The 23940-nt window shown below is 50.5% G+C and overlaps 1 long non-coding RNA gene across 1 annotated transcript in view; it reads left to right on the forward strand.

Annotated features, from left to right (window-relative positions):
• LOC137433131 (uncharacterized) overlaps window positions 1–14913 on the forward strand; it is a 33133-nt gene extending 18220 nt beyond the window's left edge. Inside the window, exon 3 of the long non-coding RNA XR_010985629.2 lies at window positions 13773–14913. This is a non-coding gene — a long non-coding RNA (uncharacterized LOC137433131). The remainder of the gene's footprint in view (window positions 1–13772) is intronic.
• Window positions 14914–23940: the final 9027 nt, after the last annotated feature.

Consider the following 23940-nt stretch of genomic DNA (forward strand, 5'->3'; position numbering starts at 1 on the left):
AACCGAAGGTGGACCTTGCAACATGACAATGACCCTAAACATACCAGTAAATCCACCAAGTAATGGCGGAAAAGAAAGAAATGGAGGGTTCTGGAATGGCCAAGTCAAAGCCCGGATCTAAATCCCATCGAGATGTTGTGGGGGGATTTTAAACGAGCTGTGCATGCAAGAAACCCCTCAAACATCGCACAGCTGAAAGAATTCTGCATGGAGGAGTGGGCAAAAATTTCTCCCAGTCGATGTCAGAGACTGGTAGACAGTTTTAAGAAACGCCTACTTGAGGTTGTTTCTGCCAAAGGGGGCAATACCACCTATTAGAGCCAAGGGTGTGCTTACTTTTTCCACATGCGAAATTTGCATTTATGTGTAGCGGTTACCCCTGGATGCACACAATCGCCTTGCACCGGCCAGAACACGGCCAGACGCGCCTCTCCCGGGCATGCCCGGACTCACTGTTCCCGGGCACGCCCGAACCTCCCGGGCACGCCCGGTCTCGTCTTTCCCGGGCATGCCCGCTCTCGCCTTTCCAGGGCTCGCCCAGAGCGTCCGGGCATGCCCGCTATCGCCTTTCCAGGGCTCGCCCAGAGCGTCCGGGCATGCCCGCTCTCGCTTTTCCAGTGCTCGTCCAGAGCGCCCGGGCACGCCCAGCCTCGACTTGCCAGGCCGCAGCCAAACACGCCCGGGCAGGTCCAGACTCGCCTTTCCAAGGCTCGCCCTTGACACCCGGGCATGCCCGGTATAGCTTTTGCCGGGCAAACTTCCCGACATAAATGTGTATATATATTGCTGCCCGATAAACGGGCTTGTCAGAATACCTGAGCTGTTTTGTTTCAATAAAGCAACTCGGACGAATTCCGTCTTTGGTCGCGTCAATTATTTCGACTCGCGTTGGAGCGCAGCTCCTTCACTGGTGACCTACCGAACATGGACACGGCAGTGACTCTTAAACTGCCTACCTTCTGGGATACTCACGCGGCTGTTTGGTTCGCTCAGGCGGACTCTCAGTTCGCCCTGCGAGGCATCACCGCGGACGACACCCGCTTCCACCATGTTGTGGCGGCGCTCGGTTCCGCCACCGCGGCCCGTGCCTTGAGCCTCCTCGAGCACCCGCCGGCTGCTGACAAATACGACGCGCTGAAGACACTCCTCCTCAACGCTTTCGCCCTCTCACCGGCAGAACGCACACGGCGCCTGCTCGCTCTGCCCGAGCTCGGCGACACGCGCCCGTACGAGCGCATGGACTATATGCTCTCATTGCTCGGTGAGCACTCTCCGGATTTTCTGTTCCGCGAGCTGTTCCTTCGCCAGCTGCCTCACCCGGTATGCCTCGCCCTGGCTGGCACGTTGATCACGGATTCCCGCGCCCTCGCCAGGGAAGCCGATAAGATCTCCTCGGCGGGCCAGCACATCGGTGCGGTTACCTGGAGCCCGCCGCCGTCCGAGGCGACGCCCACGACACCCGAGCGCCCTGCGCGGTTGGAGGCCGAACTGCCGGTGCAACTGGCGGCCGCCACGCCGCACCGCCCGCTTCCGACACGACGACCGGGGCCTCCGCCTGACCGGGCGTGGTGTTATTACCACGCCAGGTTCGGACACAAGGCTCGGACGTGCCGGCCGCCGTGCACTTTCGGCAGGTCGGGAAACGGCCGGGCCGGCGTTCATTCCCAGCCATGAGCGCCGGCCACTCGGGCAACTTGCTGTTTATTCGGGACAAAGCGTCTGGGCGGCGTTTCCTGTGTGACACCGGCGCCCAACTGAGCGTCATACCCGCCTCCGAGCAGGACAGGCGGGACGCCATTTGCGGCCCCTCTTTGGTTGCTGCTAATGGCTCGGCCATACGCACTTTCGGCCCACGCGTCGTCACCCTCTGCTTCAGCAGCCAGCGTTTTCAATGGACTTTTGTGACCGCCTGCGTCCCCATGGCTTTGCTGGGCGCCGACTTCCTCTGCGCGCACGGGCTGCTGGTCGACGTCAAACGTCGTCGCCTTGTCAACGCCGAGACCTTCAGCTCCCTGGCGTGCACGATGAGCAGCTCCGCGCCGACCGAACTGGCGTGCGCCCTCCCGGCAGCGAACGAGTTCGCTCGCCTGCTCGCGGAATTCCCGGCCCTCACGCGGCCGACGTTTTCGGCCGTCGCGGTGCGGCACGGGATCGAGCACCACATACCCACTACGGGCCCGCCGGTCTACGCCAGGGCCCGCCGCCTCGACCCGGCCAAGCTCGCCGTGGCGAAGGCCGAGTTCGACGCGTTGGAGCACCTCGGCATCGTGCGGCGCTCCGATAGCGCGTGGGCCTCGCCACTGCACATCGTGCCAAAGCCGGGGGGTGGATGGCGCCCGTGTGGCGACTACCGCCGTCTCAACGACGCTACCACCCCCGACAGGTACCCGATCCCGCATATTCAGGACTTTTCCGCCCGTTTGGCGGGACGGGTCATCTTTTCGAAAATTGACCTGATACGGGGCTACCACCAGGTACCTGTCCGGGCGGCCGACGTCCCGAAGACGGCCGTCATCACGCCGTTCGGCCTGTTCGAATTTTTGCGGATGCCGTTTGGCCTCAAGAACGCGGCCCAGGCGTTCCAGCGCTTGATGGACGGCGTGCTGCGCGACCTGCCGTTTCTTTTCGTCTATCTGGACGATATCCTCGTCGCCAGCACGTCCCGCGCCGAGCACCTCCTCCACCTCCGAACACTGTTCGGTCGCCTCAGCGAGCACGGCTTAATTGTCAACCCGGTCAAATGCCACTTCGGCGTGACGACCGTTGACTTTTTGGGCCACCGCATCACCAAGACCGGGGCCGTGCCGCTGCCGACCAAGGTCGAGGCCATCACCACGTTCCCGCGTCCCCGTTCCATCAAGGCCCTCCAAGAGTTCCTCGGCATGGTGAATTTTTATCAACGATTCGTGCCCCGCGCTGCTCAGCTCATGCGGCCCCTTTACGAGGCCCTCTGGGGCAAGCCGGCCAAGCATGACATTGTTTGGTCCGCGGCCATGGACGCGGCCTTCGCCAGTGCCAAACGGGCCCTCGCCGACGCAACGCTGCTGGCTCACCCGGTGCTCAACGCGCCCATCGCCCTCACTACGGACGCCTCCAACTACGCGGTGGGCACCGTCCATGAGCAATGGGTGGACGGGGTTTGGCAGCCACTCGCTTTTTTCAGCCGGCAACTCCGGCCGAACGAGTTAAACTACAGCACGTTCGACCGCGAGCTGCTCGGGCTATTCCTGGCCGTTCGCCATTTCCGACACCTCCTGGAGGGCCGCCCGTTCACGGCTTTCGTCGACCACAAGCCGTTGGTCTACGCAATGGCTAAGGTCACGGAGCCGTGGTCGGCCCGCCAGCAGCGCCACCTCTCCGCCGTGTCGGAGTTCACCACGGACATCCGGCACGTCGCCGGCAAAGACAACGCCGTGGCCGACTGTCTTTCTCGGGCCAGCGCGAACGCGGTCCACCTCGGCGTGGACTTCGCGCTCATGGCGGCCGACCAGACCACCGACGCCTCGGTGCAGGCACTCCGTGCAGCGGACACGGGCCTCCGCCTGGCCGACATTCTCTTCGCGGGCACCGTCCTGCTCTGCGACGTCTCCCAGGGCCAGCTTCGCCCCATCGTGCCCGTTTCCTGGCAGCGCCGCATCTTCGCCTCCATCCACGGCCTTTCTCACCCGGGCCGGAAAGCTTCTCAGAAGCTGGTGTCGGCGCGTTTCGTCTGGCACGGCCTTCGACGAAACATCCGCGACTGGGCCAACGCCTGCACGGCCTGCCAGCGGGTCAAGGTCCACCGCCACACCCAGGCCCCGCTGGCACCTTTCGCCGTGCCTGAACGGCGTTTCGACCACGTCCACGTGGACCTGGTGGGTCCCCTGCCCCCCTCGCGGGGGTTCACCCACCTGCTCACCATGGTGGACAGGACCACCAGGTGGCCAGAGGCCGTGCCCCTCGCCTCCACCACCACCGCCGACGTGGCACAGGCGTTCATCGCCACCTGGGTCGCGCGCTTCGGCGCACCAGCGGACATCTCGTCTGACCGCGGCCCACAGTTCACGTCTGAGCTTTGGGGCGCGGTCGCCCGTTCGTTGGGGGTCACGCTGCACCGCACCACGGCCTACCACCCCCAAGCCAACGGGTTGTGCGAGCGGTTTCACCGCTCCATGAAGGCCGCACTCATGGCCGGCCTTCAGGACGACGGTTGGGCCGACCGGCTGCCGTGGGTCCTTTTGGGCCTTCGCACGGCCCCCAAGGAAGACCTCCAGGCGTCCGCCGCCGAGCTCGTCTACGGCCAGCCGCTCCGCGTCCCGGGCGAATTCGTGCCCGACGCTACCAGTCCCTGGTCCGCCGCTCGCCAGCGCTCGGACCTCCAGGAGGCCGCCCGACGATTTGCCCCCGTGCCGACGTCCCGCCACGGTGGCCCCCAGTCCTACGTCCCCCCGGCGCTTCGCACAGCGGAGTACGTCTTTGTGCGTCATGACGCGCACCGGGGGCCACTCCGGCCGCCGTACGACGGGCCCTTCCGGGTCCTGCGACGGGGCGACAAGTCTTTCATCGTCGACTTCGGCGGCCGGCCGGACCGGATTTCTGTGGACCGCCTCAAACCGGCGCACATGGACGTCGACCGACCACCACGGTTGGCCCTTCCTCCGCGGCGAGGCCGCCCCCCGTCCACAGTTCCCCCCGCTCGACCACCCACCACCACGTCGGACCCCTCCCCACGACCCTCCAGGGGTCGCTTCGGCCGGGTCATCCGGACCCCCCTTAAATTGACCCTGCCGGTGCAGGTCGATTCTGGAGGGGCGTGTGTAGCGGTTACCGCTGGATGCACACAATCGCCTTGCACCGGCCAGAACACGGCCAGACGCGCCTCTCCCGGGCATGCCCGGACTCACTGTTCCCGGGCACGCCCGAACCTCCTGGGCACGCCCGCTATCGCCTTTCCAGGGCTCGCCCAGAGCGTCCGGGCATGCCCGCTCTCGCTTTTCCAGTGCTCGTCCAGAGCGCCCGGGCACGCCCAGCCTCAACTTGCCAGGCCGCAGCCAAACACGCCCGGGCAGGTCCAGACTCGCCTTTCCAAGGCTCGCCCTTGACACCCGGGCATGCCCGGTATAGCTTTTGCCGGGCAAACTTCCCGACATAAATGTGTATATATATTGTTGCCCGAAAAACGGGCTTGTCAGAATACCTGAGCTGTTTTGTTTCAATAAAGCAACTCGGACGAATTCCGTCTTTGGTCGCGTCAATTCTTTCGACTCGCGTTGGAGCGCAGCTCCTTCATATGTTTATTTAAATTATAAAATGGACTACAAAATGTAAATGTTTCATGATATTTGTTCTATTATATCACCTTTATCTATCAATATTGTTGAAATGAAGATCAAATAGCTGTATGTTGAAATATGTTGAAAACGTCAAAACTTTACATGGGGTGTACTTACTTTTTCACGTGACTGTATATTTATAGATGTAGTATTGGGTTATGCTGTCAGTCTGTCTGTCTCTACCACCCTGAAACACTGAAACTCCCTTCGGGGAGAAAAAATAAATACAGTAAAAGCTGCTTCAAATTAATCCAAACCTCCGAGAAAATTGCAATTTTTTCAATGACACAATACATTTAACCCGGCCGGTATATAAGCAGCAGAACGCTACCTCGATCGCTCCTGAAAAAATATATTTGCTGTTATGAAATATATAACCTCCCATTTTTGAGCTCTTTCAACGAGCACAAGAATGAATGTTCCTTTTTTTTTTCTTTTTTTTTAGCGTGTTATTTTACCACGTGATTCTGCTAGTTGACATTTAATTTAAAGATTAATTGCTAAAAATTGCAAAAAATTGCTAAGTGTTGTAAATCCATTTTGCTTGAAATTGTTTACAATGGACCATTTATTGAACACAACTTCCAAAATGAATTTGAATGAAAGTAACGAAAGTTGTGTTCCCACTCATTTGGGCATTGAATTCCTGGAAAATGAACATGTGAGTGGCAGATTAAAGGCATCGGTAGGAAGAGGGACGGACTGGTCAGCTTTAACCTTAACATAAATGCAGTAGATGGTTGTGTTAAAATAGGATCAGATTTTAACCGTGACATAAATACAGTAGAGGGTAGTGTTAAAATAGGATCAGAATATGCATGACTCCAAATCTTTAAATAAACTCTGTGACCATGTCCCTGTCTGTTTCTTTCTTCTTGGAAAAGGGTAACCAATATGGATATTGAGACTGACCATTCCTGCAGTATATCATCACTATTTGATGAAGTGAGGGAAATGATTGTTATAATTCAACTGCAGATTTAAATCGGATACCCCATGGAGACATATCTCAGGAAGCTTTGAAATCACAGTTGATGAAATTGAACAGTCAACATATACTTTTGGTGGTTGACATACATTTTTCAAGCAAATAGCTACTTCTTCTTCAGATTGCAAGCCTGAGGACTATTGTTAGAAAGAGTGAAGGATTATATGGTACATACAACAGGCTAACACCTTTTCAGCTTACATATTTTTTGTTTGTTTGTTTTGACCAGTAACAATGTTAAATTTGGCTCATCATTGACTCAAATCTATAAAAGTAAGGAGTTATATTATGTGCTAAGAAGTAACAGCATTTTTGAGTGTGATGTATTTTGTAATATATTATTTTACTTATAACTGTTAGTACAGTCACGTGAAAAAGTAAGTACACCCCATGCAAAGTTTGACTTTTTCAACATATTTCAACATACAGCTATTTGATCTTCATTTCAACAATATTGATAGATAAAGGTGATATAATATAACAAATATCATGAAACATTTACATTTTGTAGTCCATTGTATAATTTAAATAATCATAGATGCAAATTTCGCATGTGGAAAAAGTAAGTACCTGAGTACCCCCTTGGCTCTAATAGGTGGTATTGCCCCCTTTGGCAGAAACAACCTCAAGTAGGCGTTTCTTATAACTGTCTACCAGTCTCTGACATCGACTGGGAGAAATTTTTGCCCACTCCTCCGTGCAGAATTATTTCAGCTGTGCGATGTTTGAGGGGTTTCTTGAATGCACAGCTCATTTCAAATCCCCCCACAACATCTCGATGGGATTTAGATCCGGGCTTTGACCTGGCCATTCCAGAACCCTCCATTTCTTTCTTTTCAGCCATTCCTTGGTGGATTTACTGGTATGTTTAGGGTCATTGTCATGTTGCAAGGTCCACCTTCGGTTGAGCTTCAACTTTCCGACAGATGGCCTCACATTATCCTCAAGCACCCTCTGGTTCAATGAAGAATTCATAGTGGATTCTATGATGGTGAGCTGCCCAGGCCCTGATGCAGCAAAGCTGCCCCAAACCATAATATTTCCACCACCATGCTTTACAGTTGGTATCAGGTTCTTGTGGTCAAATGCTGTCTTTGGTTTTCGCCAAACATGTCTTCTGGTACTGTGGCCAAATAGCTCTACCTTTGACTCATCTGTCCAGAGCACATTGGTCCAGAAGTGCTGGTCTTTGCCTCGGTGTTCATTGGCAAACTTTAGTCTTGCCCTGATGTTCTTCCTGGGCAGCAAAGGTTACCTCCTGGCACACCTCCCATGTAGATCAAATTTGTGCAGCCTCTTTCTAATGGTAGACTCATGCACTTTGACATCAACAGTGGCAAGAGCTACCTGTAGGTCCCGTGATGACATTCTGGGGATCTTCGAGACTTCTTTCAGCATCTTGCGGTCTGCTCTTGGGCTGAACTTGCTGGGGCGGCCTGGCCTGAACAAGTTAGCAGTTGTTTGGAATCTTCTCCACTTGTAGATGATCTTCCGGACAGTCAAATGACTGATTTCAAATAGTTTGGAGATCTTTTTAAATCCCTTCGCAGACTCGTAGGCATCTCTAACCTTCTTTCTGAAGGCCTCAGTGAGCTCTTTTGATCTAGGCATGGCGACGCCACACACTTCAACAACAAAGAGCAAACCAAACGAAATGTCTGAGGTTTAAATACGACAGGTTCCTCCAAGATCCTCTCTAATGATGTTCTAATCATTTGCACCTGAGCTGGTGCACCTGATTCTAATTTTAGGTATTTGAAGTAGTGATAAATGTAGGGGTGTACTTACTTTTTCCACATGGAAAATTTGCATTTATGTTTATTTAAATTATACAATGGACGACAAAATGTAAATGTTTCATGATATTTGTTATATTATATCACCGTTATCTTTCAATATTGTTGAAATGAAGATCAAATAGCTGTATGTTGAAATAAGTTGAAAAAGTCAAAACTTTACATGGGGTGTACTTAATTTTTCACGTGACTGCATATTAAAAACTAGCGAGGTACCCATGCCATGCATGAGTGGGAAACCAAAAGCAAGCAAACAATGTGGAAACTGTGAATACAAAACCATGGAACCAATAAATTCCACATTCCTGTGCCACCTTCAGTCGAACATCAGACATGGCCAGCCGGTTTGTGAAGGACTTGGGCAAAAACGTACCCAGTCTGAATGGTTCTATCCCCCATTCAATGGCGAATCTACATATGGCGAATCCGTGAATGTCACGGTTAGAAAGTAGAATCCCCTCACGTCATTTCCTCATTCATATTTAAACTCAATATTTCTATTTTCATTCCAAACAGCATCATTCCAATCATACAGTAATACTACAACAAAATACTGTGTTAAATCACAATTGTATTGAGATATTATCAAACCAGCCCATTGTCGTCATCTGTTCACTTCCGGATTCGGAGCAGCTCCGTATCGAGTCAATTTCAAAATCATCATTTTATTGAGGAACTTATGAAACCTCCTACCTACCTTACAACATCCGCTAGGACCACAAAATGTTCCACAGAAGGTTTGGCAGGGCTAGACCCAAAACTGAGGGAGTAGTTTCGGGAAGGACGGACAGACTTTCCTGTTTTATAATATAGATATATTGTGGTGCTATGCACACACAGCTCGTTTGTCAAGAAGGTAGGCCACCACGCGTTGAACAAAACCAAACACTTTATTCAATGCTCGCACGTAAACACTGGGCGGGCTCGACTTTCGAGCCCGCGTATATGTCCCGAGGCCACGCCTTGCCCTCGGGCGTGGCCGGTCGGCCGAAAGGCGGGGCATGTATTACAGTTCAACCCTGAGCCTCATGACTCCTTTGCTCCGGGCGTGGCCCGAGCCTTGCTTCCACGTCCGGTCACTCGCGTCACCCACTGGTGCGCGGAATTATGACCCGCTGGCATTGTGTCCACCACACGCGCCCCCCCAGAATTCCCGCGCACCTGAAGGGTGAGCTTGCGGGGAGGCCAGATGACCCGGCCGAAATGCCCTCTGGCGATGCGTGCAGGGCTGGGGGGTGGCGGGACGGCGGGGGTGGGGGGTGCCGGGGGTCTGCCCGCCGAGGGGCGGCCTCGACGCGGAGGCAGAGCTGCTTGCGGGGGGTGGTCCAGGTCAAGGTGGGCCGGCTTGAGGCGGTCCATGGAGATGCGATCTGGAGTACCGCCGATGTCCACGGTGAAGTGCTTGTCCCCGGTCTCCAGCACGCGGAAGGGCCCGTCGTACGGGGGCCGCAGCGGTGCCTGGTGGGCGTCGTGCCGGACAAAAACGTACTCCGCCGTGCGAAGCTCCGGGGCGACGTGTGAGGACGGGCAACCGTGGTGTGCCGTCGGCACCGGGGCGAACCTCCTGGCGGTCTTCTGAAGGGTGGAGCGCTGTTGCGTTGCGGACCAAGGTGCCGTGGAGTCGGGGATGAATTCGCCCGGTACCCGCAGCGGTTGTCCGAAGATCAGCTCCGCCGAGGACGCGCGCAGGTCGTCCTTGGGCGCCGTCCTGAGGCCCAGCAGGACGCAGGGGAGCCTGTCGGCCCAGCTGCCATCGCGGAGGCTGGCCCGGAGCGCGGCCTTCATCGAGCGATGGAAGCGCTCGCACAGGCCGTTGGCCTGGGGGTGGTAGGCCGTGGTGCGGTGCAGCTTGACGCCGAGCCCTTGCGCCACCGCTTCCCAGAGCTCCGAAGTGAACTGGGGGCCGCGGTCAGACGAGATGTCCGAGGGGGCGCCGAACCGGGCAACCCAAGTGGCGATGAAAGCTTGCGCGACGTCAGCCGCAGCCGTCGCCGCCAATGGCACGGCCTCTGGCCACTGGGTGGTGCGGTCCAACATGGTGAGGAGGTGGGTGAAACCCCGCGAGGGGCGCAGAGGTCCCACCAAGTCGACGTGTACATGGTCGAACCGACGTTCGGGCACCGTAAACGGGGCCAACGGGGCCTGGTTGTGGCGGTGGACCTTCGCGCGCTGGCACGCGAGGCACGTTCTGGCCCAGTCGCGGACGTTCTTCCGGAGGCCATGCCAGATGAACTTTGCCGCGACAAGCTTCTGGGAGGCCTTCATGCCTGGATGGGACAGGCCGTGGATGGCGTCAAAACACGGGCGCTGCCAGCCAGCGGGCACGATGGGGCGAGGCCGGCTGAGGGAGACGTCGCACAAGAGGGCAGTGCCCGCGACGTCGAATGGTACCTCGGTGACGCGGAGGCCCGTAACGGTGGTCCGAAAGGCCTGGACGTCGGGGTCGGTGGTCTGGTCCGCCGCCATCCGGGCATAGTCGATCCCGAGGTGGACCGCGTGTGCGACGGACCGGGTAAGGCAATCCGCCACCGGGTTGTCCTTACCCACGACGTGACGGATGTCCGTCGTGTATTCGGACACAGCAGAGAGGTGATGCTGCTGCTGGGCCGACCACGGCTCGGCGACCTTGGCCATCGCGAAAACAAGGGGCTTGTGATCGACGAAGGCCGTGAACGGGCGGCCCTCGAGAAGATGGCGGAAGTGTCGGACCACCAGGTGGAGCCAGAGAAGCTCGCGGTTGAAGGTGCTGTACCGGCGTTCGTGCGGGTGGAGCTGCCGGCTAAAAAACGCCAGCGGCTGCCAAGCACCATTCACCCACTGTTCGTGCACCGCGCCCACCGCGTAGTCCGACGCGTCGGTGGTGAGGGCGATTGGTGCATCGGGCGCCGGGTGCGCCAGCATGGTGGCGTTGGCCAAGGCCAGCTTCGCGCCCGCAAACGCCGCGTCCATCTGCACCATCCAGGCGATATCACCTTTGCCCGGCTTCCCCCGGAGGGCCTCGTGCAGGGGGCGCAGGAGCTGGGCGACGCGTGGCACGAAGCGGTGATAAAAAATCACCATGCCCAGGAATTCCTGGATCCCCTTGATTGTGCGGGGGCGCGGGAAACTCCTGACTGCCTCCACCTTGGCCGGTAAAGGAATGGCCCCGTGCCTGGTGATGCGGTCCCCCAGGAAGTCGATGGCGGTGACGCCTAACCGGCACTTCACGGGGTTGATTATCAGGCCATGGTGGCCCAGGCATTCGAAGAGCGTGCGGAGATGGAGCAGGTGCTCCTCCCGGGACGCGCTCACGACTAGGATGTCTTCCAGGTAGACGTAGACGAAGACAAGTCGCGCAAGACGCTGTCCATGAGCCGCTGGAACACCTGGGCCGCATTTTTAAACCCAAAAGGCATCCGCAAGAACTCGAAGAGGCCAAAGGGTGTTATAACGGCCGTCTTCGGGACGTCTTCCAGTTTTACGGGGACCTGGTGGTAGCCCCGGATGAGGTCCACCTTGGAGAAAATGGTCGTTTTCTCCAACCGGGCGGAAAAGTCCTGAATGTGCGGGACTGGGTAGCGGTCGGGGGTGGTGGCGTCGTTGAGCCGGCGGTAGTCACCGCACGGCCGCCATCCGCCGCCGGGCTTGGGCACAATGTGCAGAGGTGAGGCCCATGCGCTGTTGGAGCGCTGGACGATGCCCAGCCGCTCCAGCGTGGCGAAATCCGCTTTCACAATGGCGAGCTTCGTTGGGTCGAGGCGGCGCGCCCGGGCGTAGACCGGTGGTCCAACGGTGGGAATATGGTGTTCCACCCCGTGTTTGATGGCCACTGCTGAAAAGTTGAGCCGCGTGAGTGCCGGGAAACTGGCGAGGAGGCGGGTAAACTCGTCCGCTGCCGGAAGCGTATAGACCAACCTCGCCGGGACGGAACCGCTCAGCAAGCCGCTTGGTAGGCCGCTCGGTGAGCTGCTCAGCGAGCTGTTCAACGAGCCGCTCAGCAAGCAAGCGAGTGAGCTGAAGGTTTCGGCCTGGACGAGGCGTCTGCGCTTAACGTCCACCAACAGCCCATGCGCACAAAGGAAATCCGCACCGAGCAGGGCCATTGGCACGCTGGCGGTGACGAAATACCATTGGAAGCGCTGTCCCCCGAACCGCAGCGAGAGACAATGCTTCCCGAATGTGCGGATGGGAGTTCCGTTGGTGGCGAGCAAGGCGGGGCCCCGGCCCGCGGCTTGCTTGTCGGATGCGGAGGCAGGGAGGACGCTTACCTGCGCTCCAGTGTCGCACAGAAATCGACGACCAGACGAGGTGTCTGTGATGAAAAGGAGGCTACCGGAATGGCCGACGCTCATGGCTGCAAGTGAGCGCCGGCCCGCTTGTTTCCCGACCCGTCGAAAGAGCACGGCGGGCGGCACGCCCTGGCCTTGCGGCCGAACCTGGCATGATAATAGCACAAGGTTTGCCCCGGTGGTGGCTGCCGCGTCGGTCGTGACGGCGGTGGTGGACGGGGTGTAGCAGCGGCCACGAGGGGATCAGGGGGCGCTGAACCCTCCGCACCGGATTCCGTTACGGCAGCGCTATACGTCGGCCACGTGTCACAGGCCGCAAAAAACTTGTCCGCCTCTCTGGCCAGGGCACGGGGTTCCGTTATGGCCGAACCGGCCAGCGCGAGCCGCACCTGCGCAGGTAGCTGGCGCAGGAAAAGCGCTCGGAAAAGGAAATCCGGGCGTTTGTCTCCAAGAAGGGACAACATACAGTCCATCCGAATGGACGGTCGTGTGTCGCCAAGGGCGGCAAGGTCAAGGAGGCGGTCGGCGCGGTCGGCCTCCGTGAGCCAGAACGTGGTGAGAAGTCGTTTGAGCGACGCGTACTTGTGGGCGCCCGGCGGGTGCCGAAGGAAGGACACGACGCGGGAGGCAGTGCCGGGCCCGAGGGCGGCGACCACGTGAAAGTACATGGTGTCGTCCGCTGTGATGCCCCGGAGCTGGAATTGGGCCTCGGCCTGCACAAACCAAACGTCGGCCTGTGCTTCCCAGAACTCCGGGAGTTTGACGGCGACAGCGTTGGTAGCCATGGCGCGTTCAGGGGTCAGCTACGGCTGAACCAGTCGAGGTCACCAGTGTGGTGCTATGCACACACAGCTCGTTTGTCAAGAAGGTAGGCCACCACGCGTTGAACAAAACCAAACACTTTATTCAATGCTCGCACGTAAGCACTGGGCGGGCTCGACTTTCGAGCCCGCGTATATGTCCCGAGGCCACGCCTTGCCCTCGGGCGTGGCCGGTCGGCCGAAAGGCGGGGCATGTATTACAGTTCAACCCTGAGCCTCATGACTTCTTTGCTCTGGGCGTGGCCCGAGCCTTGCTTACACATCCGGTCGCTCGCGTCACCCACTGGTGCGCGGAATTATGACCCGCTGGCATTGTGTCCGCCACAATATCATATATATTTACCTACCTATGAATGAAAAAAAAAAACGTTAGTTTAATTTTTTTTATTGTATATTAAAAATTGTATTCCTACTGTATGTTGGGACTTTTCAGAGTTAAATATTGAGAATTGAGGTTAAATGTTAGAATCAAACTCGTATTTTTTGCTGCAATTTTATATTACAGTACTTATTCAGGTACGTTTGTGGACTTGATTCTTCAATTTGTCCTATCCCTTTTTTCTCTTCATGTATATTGTTGTATCCAGTATGAGGGAGGAACATCGGTGATATGACAACATGGATGACGATTCATTGATTAGGACCATCGCTGTGAGCACCACTTCATGGACACCATTAGAATTGTTCAAAAATCCAATATCAGTGCAAAATGAGAAGCACGCATCCTGCCTGTTCTGGTAAAGGTTTCATTGTAGGCAAATAATGCACATGCACCTGTAGTTCTGAGGGCAGGAAGCAACGTATCTGATTCCATTCTCCCCATGGAACAAACAGGCATGGTTCTCTGAAAGATAGAGGCCAAGGCCAAGAAGAATCGCTCATCTAAGATAAGGCATGAATACACGATGCTGGGTGAACTATGAGCAAGCTGTGATCCATGGCTGGCCTTACGATCATGGAAAACTATTAGACTAGACGGATTTATGGGAAAAGGCCATGTATAAGCTTCTTGGTGCATTTTTGGGTAAGAGTTTGAAACCTGACTTTTTAACATAATTAGGGTATGCTGAATTCGATTAACCCGGTTCCCAAGCCAAATTTTGAGTTTTTGTATTTTGAGTTTTGAATAAACTGCTGAAGAACTTGGGCATTGGTGAACTCACAGAGGAGACAATCAAATCTGCAGAAGCGTTCGTCTGCAGAATACATAATGTGCACAGAACAACCTCTGTTGATTCAGCACGACATATGTTGTTCTCCAAGACTAGTAAACCAGAAGCAATGTCACCGACAAGTGATGCTCTTCATTTCCATTTGATGCGAGTAAACTATCAAGCCATGGTATGGAGGAATGCTCATTGTGCCATACCTGACCTTCCTGAACCTGTAGAAATGGGATGGAAACGTGGTGATTCAGGATTCAGGACTAGAGCCTATTCTGATGTCACTGAGTCCAATCCCAGAAAGTTGCCTCGAGATGATTTGTTGTGCATGCCAGAAGCAATGCAAGACTCGACGCTGCAAATGTCACTATTCAGAGTTGAGGTGCACATCAATGTGTGCCTGTCAGCAACAGAGTGATGATCAGACCCCTTGTATGAATTTGATGTAGTTTGGCAAAACAACATGTGTGACATTCCTGAATGTTTGTGCTTCATGGCCATGCATACTTCGTTTTAGAATAAATGGTTGTATGAAACATTGGCTTATTAAAACCATTTCCCATTCTATAGTGTCCAATTTCAATATCAGTTTGAATGTCTCTTTCAATATGTCGCCAACCATGATATAGACTAGACTGATTAATGAAAAAAGGCCATGTATAAGCTTCTAGGTGCATTTTGGGGTAAAAGTTCGAAAGTTAAAGTAAAAGAGCTGCATGTACTGTATATACATGATATATAAATGCTTGTTTAAAGATATTGTCCAAAAATGGCAATTTGGCAGCCATTTTGTTTATGCTAATTAGAAGGTCAAAAACTCAAAATTTGGGTTGGGAACCGGGTTAATCGAATTCAGCATACCCTAATTATGTTAAAAAGTGAGGATCCGAACTTTTACCCAAAAATGCACCAAGCATTCACATTTCTCAGAAATCCGTCTAGTTATGTCATGTCTGGTCATGCATTGAGTCAGGCTGTGAGGAATTGCAAACTTTGCACTTAGAGATACAAAAAAAGAAGAGGTGAGCAGTAAACCTAGATTTTGGAAGTTTAACCAGGAGTGAGTTATTGGAAGAACATGTATCCCAGAAGGGCTGGAGAGGAGAGTTAATGTGTTAAAGGAGTAGAGAGAGCACGACTGGAGCAGAGGTGATAAATAAATAAAAATCAGGCAACTGACCTGTCTGTAATGTGAGAACAACAGGCTTTGTGATTTTTTTTTTCTCATTGTGGGAGATATCAACAATGTTGACAGCTTTAGATTTTGTATCTTTGATAAACAAATGTGAATAGGGGAACCAGCCTATAGGGAAGAACAGTGAGTGCTCCACTGAGCCTTGGACAAGGTCTTGTAAGCTGTGAATAGTTCTGGGGCGTCTTTTCCAGGAAAGACTTGAAATTGAGGAGGTTGCATGCCCAGTCTGCTTCTGGCTTTGGAGGCCGGCTTTGCCAAGTGGTCAGCCCAAGAGAGGTCATGGTTGGTTATAATGTCAAGAGCCAAACTCTTGGCCAAAGAGACAAACTATTCCAGTGGCTGACCATGGAAATGTATGCATATATATATATATACACACACACACACACACACACACACACACACACACACACACACACACACACACACACACACACACATGGTTAAGGCTCGTGGAAGAGGTAGGACACAGAATATATCAGGACACAACAACATAAGAAAGGGGAAATGCCATAGCATGGTGGAGGGACAAAGTAGATGAAGACGGTCAAACAATTGGGATGCAGGTAACGATGAGGAGTAGGGAAGAATGCAAGGAGTGGACAAAATGGATACATAAGCAAAACTTTAGGGGGGGATGTGGGGTTGGGGGTGTGTTTGACCAAAAAAAAATTTTGATAGGTTGGTTCATTCAACGATTCTTCTGGAGCAACAGGGTGAGACTGAGATTGGCCAGGATTGAAAGACATGTTCAAGGTAAGGCCTTCATCTGCAGCTTGATGCAGTATTGCTCTCCCCTCTAGGCTAGTGCCCCTGCCTCACACCTTGCCCAGCTTGACGCCATGGAAACAAGGTCTTCAACATCATTGGAATCTGCCACAATGAAGCTGAGTCTATGGGCGTATCACTTTACCATCGCAAAAAGGTCGGTGGTTTCTGTCGTCTACCACCTCCTTTCTGGTCTTACACCCTCTGTCCTTACAACGCTTGGTCGCCCATCCCTCCCCCTCCCTTTCCCCAGGTTTCTGCAGGGTGCATGTGGTCCACCAGCAACCCCTACTGGTGCATCTACCAAAACCAGAATTACTGCTCACTTCTATTCATTCGTTCCTCTTTCACCCCACCTGTGGAATCAACTTTCATATTCTCCTCAATCTCATTCTTCCCTGCAGGTCTTCAAGACAGCAGTTCACTACCATTTCTCAGATCATCCCCCATCCAAAACCATGATCTTTTCTATCCATGTTAAATGCTCCTGTCTTCAGTTTTTCCTTCCTGAGAATTTGCTTCTATATCCATATTGTCCACCCCCATGTGTCCCCCTTGCCTCTCATTCTTCTGCACACCCATTATTCGTCATCCTGTCTCTATTTAGTCCCTCGGTCATAATGTTGGTGCCCCTCTCTTTCTACTGTTCCCTTTGGTCTGTTGTGCCCTGATCCATTATGTGTTCTAGTTATTCCACACGCCTTGACTTTCATACAAAATAAATTATATTCCAGATTACAAAGTGACACAGTTACACTCTCCCTGGCAGTGTGATTGTCGAGTGTATGCCATAATATGGAGTGTTCTGCAGAGAGGAATGGAGAGAGAACAAGAATGACCGCACTGCGGTCACAACCTGTGACACTATATATATATATATATATATATATATATATATATATATATATATATATATATATATTTTCGTCTCATCTCTCCACTTGACTCTCTCATCCTTGCTGTTCAAGGTATTATACAATTAATCCCTGAACGTCAGAGGGCCTCAAGAACGTCAGAGGTGTATTCAGTTACGGTACCAAGTTTCCACCCTCCCACTTTCTCTGTGATAATAAACCATTTGTTCATAAAAATCTGTACATGGTCATTCGAGGTACGGGGCTTAAGCGTGACTGAATTGGCTTTAAAAATGCAGTATCGGGCCAATTAGGAAATGCTGCGCAGTTAACGCGCATATGGAGACGTTCCAAAATTACATACCGGTAATGCTATATTTTTAGGGAGGCGTGTACGGGTTTGATTGAATCTTATTGTAATTTAACACTCGACCCATACAAAGCCAATGGAAATCTGATGCAGCAAAGCAGGACAGTGTATAATCAGCAGAGGCCTATACAAGCCTAATGTGTTAGGCCCACCAAGAAACAAGATGACAGCCATATAATTTCGTCTTGGTACTATGGTGGGTGGAGTCAGCCGACAGATGTGGGTGTGGTACTGTGGAATGTGGTACACAACAAGACAACATGTGGGTGTGGTAAAGGGTGTTTCCCTAAAGAATGCCTTTTTCCCCGACCGGATGATTCGTTTCGGGAGAAAAAGGCATTCTTTGTGGAAACACCCTTTACACAACAAGAACACCCACCCACATAACCCCCACCATCCACCTGTCCTGGTATTTCTACATTCCATCATATAAAATTCTGGCAGACGGTTCGATGCTCATATACAGTCACGTGAAAAAGTAAATACACCCCATGTAAAGTTTTGACTTTTTCAACATATTTCAACATACAGCTATTTGATCTTCATTTCAACAATATTGATAGATAAAGGTGATATAACATAACAAATATCATGAAACATTTACATTTTCTAGTCCATTGTATAATTTAAATAAACATAAATGCAAATTTCGCATGTGGAAAAAGTAAGTACACCCCGACATTTATCACTACTTCAAATACCTAAAATTAGAATCAGGTGCACCAGCTCAGGTGCAAATGATTAGAACGTTGTTAGAGAGGATCTTGGAGGAACCTGTCTTATTTAAACCTCAGACATTTAGTTTGGTTTGCTCTTTGTTGTTGAAGTGTGCGGCTTCACCATACCTTGATCAAAAGAGCTCTCTGAGGCCTTCAGAAAGAAGGTTATAGATGCCTACGAGTCTGGGAAGGGATTTTAAAAGATCTCCAAACAATTTGGAATCAATCATTCGACTGTCCGGAAGATCATCTACAAGTGGAGAAGATTCCAAACAACTGCCAACTTGTTCAGGCCAGTCCGCCCCAGCAAGTTCAGCCCGAGAGCAGACCGCAAGATGCTGAAAGAAGTCTCTAAGAACCCCAGAATGTCATCACGGGACCTACAGGTAGCTCTTGCCACTGTTGATGTCAAAGTGCACGAGTCTACCATGAGAAAGAGGCTGCACAAATTTGATCTACATGGGAGGTGTGCCAGGAGGAAACCTTTGCTGTCCAGAAAGAACATCAGGGCAAGACTAAAGTTTGCCAATGAACACCTCGGCAAAGACCAGCACTTCTGGAACAATGTGCTCTGGACAGATGAGTCAAAGGTAGAGCTATTTGGCCACAGTACCAGAAGACATGTTTGGCGAAAACCAAAGACAGCATTTGACCACAAGAACCTGATACCAACTGTAAAGCATGGTGGTGGAAATATTATGGTTTGGGGCAGCTTTGCTGCATCAGGGCCTGGGCAGCTCACCATCATATAATCCACTATGAATTCTTCATTGAACCAGAGGGTGCTTGAGGATAATGTGAAGCCATCTGTCGGAAAGTTGAAGCTCAACCGAAGGTGGACCTTGCAGTAAGACAATGATCCTAAACATACCAGTAAATCCACCAAGGAATGGCTGAAAAGAAAGAAATGGAGGGTTCTGGAATGGCCAAGTCAAAGCCCGGATGTAAATCCCATCGAGATGTTGTGGGGGATTTGAAACGAGCTGTGCATGCAAGAAACCACTCAAACATCGCACAGCTGAAATAATTCTGCATGGAGGAGTGGGCAAAAATTTCTCCCAGTCGATGTCAGAGACTGGTAGACAGTTATAAGAAACGCCTACTTGAGGTTGTTTCTGCGAAAGGGGGCAATACCACCTATTAAAGACAAGGGTGTACTTACTTTTTCCACATGCGAAATTTGCATTTATGTTTATTTAAATTATACAATGGACTACAAAATGTAAATGTTTCATGATATTTGTTATACTAGGGCATGCCCGTACTATATCTATATCTAAAATTATATCCCCCCCTCTATTTACATGAAATGGTTTGGTTCATGAAATGTTTTGGTTCATTCGCAACGCCAAAGCGAACGGCGAACGCTTTACATGAAATGGTTTGGTCCATGAAATGTTTTGGTTCATTCGCAACGCCAAAGCGAACGGCGAACGGCTTGCGAGTACAGTGACAATCCCCCCGGGGTTTTAATTAGTTTTAAAACATCGTTTAACGCCAACATAGCGCCAACATAGTTTGCCGACGGGAAATAAATGAATACGCTCTCAAATGTGCCATCCGAGGCAGAGTGTGTTCGCCACGTTCGGCACACGCGATAGCTCGCTGCTCTCTGATTGGTTGAATCGTTTTTTGGACATAGCTCGGTAAGTAATTGTCCGATTAATATGAAACCTTGAAAAGGCACATCCTCGGGTCCCCAGCAATATACCTGGCAAGTTTAAAGTATATCGGACCCGTGGTTGTCGAGAAACAGCGGTCACAGACAAACAAACAAACACACAGAGATTACTGGAATTATAGATAGACTAGGGCATGCCCGTACTATATATAAGCTAGGACGTGCCCGTACGTGGGTGCCCGTTCCTTGCAAAAAAAAAAAAACTGCAAAAAAAAAAAAAACTGCAAAAAAAAAACAATGGTTTGGTCCATTCGCAACGACCACAGAACCCCCCCCCCCCCCCCTCTATTTACATGAATGGTTTGGTCCATTCGCAAAGCCAAAGCGAACGACCACAGAACCCCCCCCCTCTATTTACATGAATGGTTTGGTCCATTCGCAAAGCCAAAGCGAACGACCACAGAACCCCCCCCCCCTCTATTTACATGAATGGTTTGGTCCATTCGCAACGGCAAAGCGAACGGCGAACGGCTAAATCGCCATAGCTCGGTAAGTACTTGTCCGATTAATTTCAAACCTTGAAAAGGCACATCCTCGGGTCCCCAGCAATATACCTGGCAAGTTTCAAGTATATCGGACCGGTAGTTGTCGAGAAACAGCGGTCACAGACAAACGTACAGACGTACAGACGTACAGACGTACAAACGTACAAACGTACAAACGTACAGAGATTACTGGAATTATAGATAGATTATATCACCTTTATCTATCAATGTTGTTGAAATGAAGATCAAATAGCTGTATGTTGAAATATGTTGAAAAAGTCAAAACTTTACACACTTACTTTTTCACGTGACTGTAATTGGCACCTTGCGTTGGGAAGTAAATTATTCAGGCACTCTGCAAATATTCATTGCTATTTGAGAGTCAGCAGCAAGAACTGATGGTGAAAGCGACTCACAGATCATCTCTGCAAAAAGTTCAAATGAGCTATTTGTCCTTGACTTCAAAACAATGGCTGACACTTAAGGCTGAAGAGTCGTCCTCAAATTTCAGCTAGCACCTGATCAACAATTATTTTCTCTCACCTGTGGAACCAACTTCTTCGTTAGTCTGTTCATCTTGTTCTTCCTTCCAGTGTTTCAAGATGGCTGCTCAATTCACCACTGCCTTCGATCACCGTCACCCTCCATACTCATAATATTTATAACCCTTTATGACCCCCACCAAGTCTTCCCCTTCTTTTCCAGGTTATTGGGTTTTCTACCTTCTCCCACACACTCCTTTTTTTGTTTTGGGTTCCTTTTCTGTTTCATCCCCAGCTTTTCCTTCACCTTCTTGCTATATTTGAGCCCCTCTCAATGCTTTCATTCTTCCGCACCCCCTTTCTTCCTCCAAGTGTCCCTCTAACCTGTTGTTGGTGTGTTTTCCCCCTTTCCACAATGTTGTTTTTGTTCTGTTATGTTCTGGTCCATTCCATGTTCAAACTCTTCCATGAGCCTCGACTTTGCGTACAAAAAAATGGCTGTAATTACCCTCGCCAGAGGATAGGGTATTGCATTTGAGTCCGTTTGTTACTTGGCCAAAAAAAAAAAAAAAAAATTGCAAGTATGTTGATCACTCCGGTTTGTGTTTGTGTGTTTGTCTGTCCGCTCACTTATACTTGCCTACAGGTCACAATTTTAAACTGATCTTCATGAAACTTCACCAAATGGTAGAGTCCGACAAAATCCTATATATTTTGGGGTCAAAAGGTCAACATAGGCCAAAGGTCAACCACCTTTTTCAAATTTCTAAACTCCTCAATTTTCATCCGATTGACTTGAAATTCGAAAAGGATTTACATTTCGGCGAACAGAATTCAACCACCAACTATTTTTGAGATCAACGTAGGCCAAAAGGTCAACACAGGCCAAAGATCAACAACAATTTCAAATTTCTAAAATCCTCAATTTTCATCCGACTGATTTGAAATTTGAATAGGATTTACATATCAGCGAACTGAATTCAACCACCAACTATTTTTGAGATCAGCTTAGGCCAAATGGTCAACATAGGCTAAAGGTCAACCACTTTTTTCGAATTTCTAAAATCCTCAATTTTCATCCCATTGACTTGAAATTTGAATAGGCATATCGATATATGCATATCGGCGAACTGAATTCAACCACCAACTATTTTTGAGATCAGCTTAGGCCAAAAGGTCAACATAGGCTAAAGGTCAACCACCTTTTTCAAATTTCTAAAATCCTCAATTTTCATCCGATTGACTTGGAATTTGAATAGGATTTTCATGTCAGCAAACTGAATTCAACCACTAACTATTTTTAAGATCAACATCAGTCATAACGTCAACATAGGCCAAAGGTCAACCACCAATTTCAAATTCCTAAAATCCTGACTTTTCAACCGATTGGCTTGAAATTTGAAAAGGATTTTCATATCACCTTACTGAAAGCAACCACCAACAATTTTTGAGGTCAACATAGGCCATAAGGTCAACATAGGCCGAACTTCTAAAATTGTCAATTTTCATCCGATTAACTTAAACTTTGAAGACGGTTTGCATATCAGGTCACTGAATTCAACCACTAATTATTTTTGAGGTCAAAAGGATGCTCCACTGAGTGCCATGCTACTTTGTTCTGTTTTGCCAAGTGTCACTCTATGAGTGATTTTTCATTTGTCTGTTTGTCCGCACAGAATAAATATGATTTTCTCTGCAACCGTTGGTCCGATTGACAGGAAATTTTCACCATAGGTGCAACTCCACCTGTATAATGTTTTAATGATAATTATGACGTCATAGGGTCACGTGGTTCGGCCGCCATCTTGGAAAAATCGAAAAAATTGCACTTCTATATCTCGGAAAGTGCTGAATAAAAAAAAATTGAGACATGGCTCATTGTAAAGAACTCTCCATGGGGAATAAAATACGTTAATGATGATGTCATAGGTGCCTCCATTATGACGTCAAAATTCGCCAAGTACAAAACTTCATCCAATCAAGATGAAATTTCTTGAGCGTCATGTAGGCATAATTGGTGGAGAGAAAAAAATAATTATGACGTCATCGGTCACGTGGTTCCGCCGCCATATTTGTTTTAACACAAAAAGCCTTAAAAAACACTGAAAATACATCCTGGCGAGGGTTTGCAATCTCTGATTGCTCTTTTTCTTGTTCATCATGGTTTACATTTACTTGTCTTCTAATATTTGCACACTACGATTCAAACAAATTAATACAAAATAATGTTATAATCACAAACGAAACGCGTTAAACAATTTCAATAAGATAAGATGTAAATGTCTAGATTAAAATCTCTAGATAGATCAAATCACTCTCACAACATATAACCCCCTGGATCATAACAATTCACCTCCTGAACTACAGGTCAATAGCATACTACATAAGACACAAAAGTGTCCCAGAATGTGACCCTTTCATATACATCTATCTCATATTCACACAACTACTGTACATGTTGATGTAGCTCAGATTCTCCCCCATACTGTGTTGGGGTGGGAGCAGCTTAGATTCCCATTCATACTTTTGTTAAACTTCTCCAAACTCGCCCACATCCTCGTGTGCACACAAGTTAATGCTCACCTTTGCTGTTCCTCACTGAGACGATACGAGTGTTCTTGAACCATGAAGTTTTCTGCAGTGACAGTGCATAATAAAAAGGATGGACACAGTGAAAAAAATGGTAACATAAAATGCTGAAAGGAGAAAGGTAAGTGAGGGTTACAATAATGTTGTGGCGGACACAAAAGCCCACTGGCGTGGTGACATCATTCCGCGCACCAAGTGGGCGGTGGCCACGCCCGAGGGGTAGGCGTGGCCTCATGATATACACCGGGCGCGCAGCCCGGAGCGCGCCAGTGTTACAGTGAGCTCCTGAAATAAAGACGCTTATCAGTTACCGCTTGTCTGCTTCCTCCTTGCTCGCAAGCAGCGCGCGTAACGCCGCGCTTTAATGTTATACATAAAGGGCAGTTCGTGTCTGTGCCACAAGACCACGCCTCCCACCTTTTCACCAGCATCACAAGCACCGCCCTTTA

This window comes from Myxine glutinosa, chromosome 1 (genome assembly GCF_964187855.1).
Source record: "Myxine glutinosa chromosome 1, kmMyxGlut1.1, whole genome shotgun sequence".
Lineage (NCBI taxonomy): Eukaryota > Metazoa > Chordata > Myxini > Myxiniformes > Myxinidae > Myxine > Myxine glutinosa.